The sequence below is a fragment of the Amphibalanus amphitrite genome, unplaced genomic scaffold, assembly GCF_019059575.1.
Source record: "Amphibalanus amphitrite isolate SeventyFive unplaced genomic scaffold, NRLGWU_Aamphi_draft 000217F_arrow, whole genome shotgun sequence".
NCBI lineage: Eukaryota > Metazoa > Arthropoda > Thecostraca > Balanomorpha > Balanidae > Amphibalanus > Amphibalanus amphitrite.
Genome location: NW_024881712.1, coordinates 139547 through 145940, shown reverse-complemented (window position 1 = coordinate 145940; position 6394 = coordinate 139547).

The following is a 6394-nucleotide window of genomic DNA, read 5'->3' as shown; positions in this document are numbered from 1 at the left end:
AACGTAAGAAGTTATTAAGCAACAAAGACGCTCCCATTGACTTTCCATGTTAAAAATTTTAAATTTCAAATTAACTTTATAAGAAAAAATGAGTTCTGCCAGCTTAACGAAGCATAACGGCATGTACTATGCTCTTTCCTCTACAAGATATAAGAGTTTGGGCGAAATCTATCTCTAAAATTTTGTACAAAGATCGAATGAAAATGTCTCTGCAAAGTCTCGACATCGCCGTCCATTGACTTAACATGGGACACAGCAAAATTCCAACTTTGACCTCGTGCAAAGACACGTTCCGAGATTCTGAGGGGTATACAGCGCACACTAGCGTGTACCTGAACGTGTTTGCCATAAAATGCTGGGAAGAAAACCACCTCTTCCTTGGCTAGTTTTCCCGCCATTGGCGATCGCGCAAAATGTGTCCAAACCCCCATTGACTTAACACGGGGAAAATGGAATCGCACGTGCCACGTGCCACGAGGTTTTAAGCGAGTAGCGACCGGTGCCATAAGGTAGATCGCCTCCGGGAGCCCATACACTGAACTTTTTACGAAGATTGTACATTTCGTCTAGGCCCCTACCAAGTTGCCCCAATTCGCTGCCAGACTTGCAAAACATAGCCCGGAGAACGACCGCTCCGGTTGTTTTTCAATAGAAAAACACAATTCTAACGAATAGTGTTTGTCTTTTCAAACAACCTGCGGTTACCAGCATCTGCGATGCTGGGCTCCGCATCGCGGGACCGCAGGTTGTTTGAGCAAGCACCTCTGTAACGCCGCAAAAACGCCCGCCGCCAAACGAGAGGATGAGCCTTGCACGTGCAGCCCGGAGCGGGTGTGTCACGAACTGACGTGCACTGCACTCTACTAACCGGTCTCTAGCGGTTTGCCAAATTTGAGTGCAATCGACCCGGCCGTTTTCGAGATCTGGAAGTGACACCCTGCACGTGCGCACGTGCAACCTGGGTCCCAATTGACTTGTGCACGGCACTCTATTCGCCGGTTTCTAGCGATTTACCAAATTTAATCTGAATCGGCCCAGCCGTTTCCAAGATCGGGAAACGACCCCTACCCGTGCGCACGTGCAGCTGCACCCCAACCGTGGCACATGAAAATACATACTAACTGACTTGTGCACGGCACACTACTAACCAGTCTCTAGCGGTATGCCAATTTTGAGCACAGTCGGCCCAGCCGTTCTTGAGATCTGGAAGCGTCAGTCTGCACGTGCGCACGTGCATAACGGGTCCCATCTGACTTGTGCACGGCACCCTACTAACCAGCCTCTAGCGGTGTGCCAAGTTTGATCACAATCGGCCCAGCCGTTCTCGAGATCTGGAAGCGTCACCCTGCCCGTGCGCACGTGCAGCGGCACCCCACCCGTGACACATGGAAATGCATTGCCGGGTGCGTGCCAACATCCATGCAAAGTACCAGCGCAATCGGCAAACTAACTACAGAGTTATTAGACTTGTTACTGAACTGACTTCTCATCATTTTGCACGTGGCACGTGCATTAGGGGTCACCCATACGCATCGAGAATAGCACACTACGTGTAAGAAAGGAAGAAGCTATTCCACACAAAAGACCGCGAGTGAATTGGTCAAGTAGTTACGGAGATAGAAGCTTTGCAAGGCGCCCCCAAGGCGGCCGAATGCTAATATTTAGCAATAATCAGTGTCGCATCCGCACACGGGAGGTATCCCCGTCACCTGTTCGTATACTCTAATGTGGTTGGGTTGAAGTCACAGTCGAGCCCTGATTTTTTACAGCTTTTCTTAAAAACGGCACATCGTGCAGTGACGTCCTATGCATCAGTGGAAAGAGCATCAAAAGTTGTATATTATATTATTTTTTCACCTATATATCTTACTAAAGATAAAAGTTATAGAGGAATAAAGACGCTCCCATTGACTTTCCATGTTAAAAATTTTAAATTTCAAATTAACTTTAAAAGAAAAAATGAGTTTTGCCACCTTAACGAAGCATACCAGCAAGTACTATGCTCTTTCCTCTACAAGATATAAGAGTTTGGGCGAAATCTATCTCTAAAATTTTGTACAAAGATCGAATGAAAATGTCTCTGCAAAGTCTCGACATCGCCGTCCATTGACTTAACATGGGACACAGCAAAATTCCAACTTTGACCTCGTGCAAAGACACGTTCCGAGATTCTGAGGGGTATACAGCGCACACTGGCGTGTACCCAAATGTGTTTGCCATAAAATACTGGGAAGAAAACCACCTCTTCCTTGGCTCGTTTTCCCGCCATTCGCGATCGCGCAAAAAATGTCCAAAACCCCGTTGACTTAACATGGGGAAAATGGAATCGCACGTGCCACGCGCAAAAGACTTCTTAGCGAGTAGCGACCGGTGCCATCAGGTAGATCGCCTCCGGGAGCCCATGCCCTGAACTTTTTATGAAGATTGAGCGATTCGTTTAGGCCCCCGTCAAGATGTCTCGATTCGCGGCCAACTTTGCAAAACATACCCCGGAGAACGACCGCTCCGGTTGTTTTTCAATAGAAAAACACAATTCTAACGAATAGTGTTTGTCTTTTCAAACAACCTGCGGTTACCAGCATCTGCGATGCTGGGCTCCGCATCGCGGGACCGCAGGTTGTTTGAGCAAGCACCTTTGTAAACTCAGTAAAAACGCCCGCCGCCAAACGAGAGGATGAGCCTTGCACGTGCAGACCGGAGTCGGTGTGCTAAGGACTGACGTGCACGGCACCCTATTCGCCGGTCTATAGCGGTGTGCCAAATTTGAGTGCAATCGACCCGGCCGTTTTCGAGATCTGGAAGCGACACCCTGCACGTGCGCACGTGCAGCCCGGGCCCCAATTGACTTGTGCACGGCACTCTATTCGCCGGTTTCTTGCGATGTACCAAATTTAATCTGAATCGGCCCAGCCGTTTCCAAGATCGGGAAACGACCCCTACACGTGCGCACGTGCAGCTGCACCCCAACCATTGCACATGAAAATACATACTTACTGACTTGTGCACGGCACCCGACTAACCAGACTCTAGCGGTATGCGAAATTTGAGCACAGTCGGTCCAGCCGTTTTCGAGATATGGAAGCGTCAGCCTGCACGTGCGCACGTGCAAACTGGGTCCCATCTGACTTGTGCACGGCACCCTACTCGCCGATCCCTAACGGTGTGCCAACTTTGATCATAATCGGCCCAGCCGTTCTCGAGATCTGGAAGCGTCACCCTGCCCGTGTGCACGTGCAGCGGCACCCCAACCGTGACACATGGAAATGCATTGCGCGGCAGGTGCCTACAACCATGCCAAGTATCAGCGCAATCGGCAAACTAACTACAGAGTTATTAGACTTGTTACCGAACTGACACCTCTTCGTTTTGCACGTGGCACGAGCATTAGGGGTCACCCATACGCATCGAGAGCAGCACACTACGTGTAAGAAAGGAAGGAGCTATCCCACACAAAAGAACCGGCGAGTGAATCGGTCCAGTGGTTGCAGAGATATAAGGTTTGTAAAGGCACCCCACAGGCGGCCTACTGCTAATATTTAGCAATAATCAGTGTCGCATCCGCACACGGGAGGTATCGCCGTCACCTGTTCGTATACTCTAATGTGGTTGGGTTCAAGTCACAGTCGAGTCCTGCTTTTTTACAGCTTTTCTTAAAAACGGCACATCGTGCAGTGACGTTCTATACATTGTTGGAAAGAGCATCGAAAGTTGTATATTTTGTTAACTTTTCACTTTGATACATCTGCAACGTAAAAAGTTATTAAGCAACAAAGACGCTTCCATTGACTTTCCATGTTAAAAATTTTAAATTTCAAATTAACTTTATAAGAAAAAATGAGTTATGCCAGCTTAACGAAGCATAACGGCATGTACTATGCTCTTTCCTCTACAAGATATAAGAGTTTGGGCGAGATCTATCTCTAAAATTTTGTACAAAGATCGAATGAAAATGTCTCTGCAAAGTCTCGACATCGCCCTCCATTGACTTAACATGGGACACAGCAAAATTCCAACTTTGACCTCGTGCAAAGACACGTTCCGAGATTCTGAGGGGTATACAGCGCACACTGGCGTGTACCCAAACGTGTTTCCCATAAAATGCTGGGAAGAAAACCACCTCCTTCTTGGCTCGTTTCCCCGCTATTAGCGATCGCGCAAAAAGTGTCCAAAACCCCGTTGACTTAACATGGGGAAAATGGAATCGCACGTGCCACGCGCAAAAGACTTCTTAGCGAGTAGCGACCGGTGCCATCAGGTAGATCGCCTCCGGGAGCCCATACCCTGAACTTTTTACGAAGATTGAGCGATTCGTTTAGGCCCCGGTCAAGATGTCTCGATTCGCTGCCAGACTTGCAAAACATAGCCCGGAGAACGACCGCTCCGGTTGTTTTTCAATAGAAAAACACAATTCTAACGAATAGTGTTTGTCTTTTCAAACAACCTGCGGTTACCAGCATCTGCGATGCTGGGCTCCGCATCGCGGGACCGCAGGTTGTTTGAGCAAGCACCTTTGTAAACGCAGCAAAAACGCCCGCCGCCAAACGAGAGGATGAGTCTTGCACGTGCAGACCGGAGTGGGTGTGCTACAAACTGACGTGCACGGCACCCTATTCGCCGGTCTATAGCGGTGTGCCAAATTTGAGTGCAATCGACCTGGCCGTTTTCGAGATCTGGAAGCGACACCTTGCACGTGCGCACGTGCAACCTGGGTCCCAATTGACTTGTGCACGGCACTCTGTTCGCCGGTCTCTAGCGGTGTACCAAATTTGAGCTCAATCGGCCCAGCCAATTTCAAGATCTGGAAGCGACCCCTACCCGTGCGCACGTGCAGCTGCACCCCAACCGCGGCACATGAAAATACATACTTACTGACTTGTGCACGGCACCCTACTAACCAATCTCTAGTGGTATGCCAAATTTGAGCACAGTCGGTCCAGCCGTTCTTAAGATATGGAAGCGTCAGCCTGCACGTGCGCACGTGCAAACTGGGTCCCATCTGACTTGTGCACGGCACCCTACTCGCCGAGCCCTAACGGTGTGCCAACTTTGATCACAATCGGCCCAGCCGTTCTCGAGATCTGGAAGCGTCACCCTGCCCGTGCGCACGTGCAGCGGCACCCCAACCGTGACACACAGAAATGTATTACCCGGCGGGTGCCTACCCCCATGCCATGTATCAGCGCAATCGGCAAAATAACTACAGAGTTATTAGACTTGCTACCGAACTGACACCTCTTCGCTTTGCACGTGGCACGTGCATTAGGGGTCACACATACGCATCGAGAGTAGCACACTACGTGTGAGAAAGGAAGAAGCTATCTCACTCAAAAGACCGCGAGTGAAGCGGTCAAGCGGTTGTGGAGATATAACCTTTGCAAAGGCGCCCCCACAACGGCCGACTGCTAATATTCAGCAATAATCAGTGTCGCGTCCGCACATGGGAGGTGTCCCCTTCACCTGTTCGTATATTCTAATGTGGTTGGGTTCAAGTCACAGTCGAGCCCTGCTTTTTTACAACTTTTCTTGAAAACGGCACACCGTGCAGTGACGTTCTATACATCAGTGGAAAGAGCATCAAAAGTTGTATATCATATTAACTTTTCACCTATATATATTACTAACGATAAAAGTTATAGAGGAATAAAGACGCACCCATTGACTTTCCATGTTAAAAATTTTCATTTTCAAACGAACTTTATTAGAAAAAACGATTTCTGCCAGCTTAACGAAGCATACCAGCATGTACTACGCTCTTTCCTTTACAAGCTATAAGAGTTTGGGCAAATTCTATCTCTAAAATTTTGTACAATGAACGAATGAAAATGTCTCTGCAAAGTCTCGGCATCGCCGTCCATTGACTTAACATGGGACATAGCAAAATTCCAACTTTGATCTCGTGCAAAGACACGTTCCGAGATTCTGAGGGGTATACAGCGCACACTGGCGTGTACCCAAACGTGTTTGCCATAAAATGCTGGGAAGAAAACCACCTCTTCCTTGGCTCGTTTTCCCGCCATTGGCGATCGCGCAAAAAGTGTCCAAAACCCCGTTCACTTAACATGGGGAAAATGGAATCGCACGTGCCACGTGCCACGAGATTCTGGCGGGTATACAGCGCACACGGGCGTGTACCCAAACGTGTTTGCCATAAAATGCTGGGAAGAAAACCACCTCCTTCTTGGCTCGTTTCCCCGCTATTAGCGATCGCGCAAAAAGTGTCCAAAACCCCGTTCACTTAACATGGGGAAAATGGAATCGCACGTGCCACGCGCAAAAGACTTCTTAGCGAGTAGCGACCGGTGCCATCAGGTAGATCGCCTCCGGGAGCCCATACCCTGAACTTTTTACGAAGATTGAGCGATTCGTCTAGGCCCCGCTCAAGTTGCCCCAATTC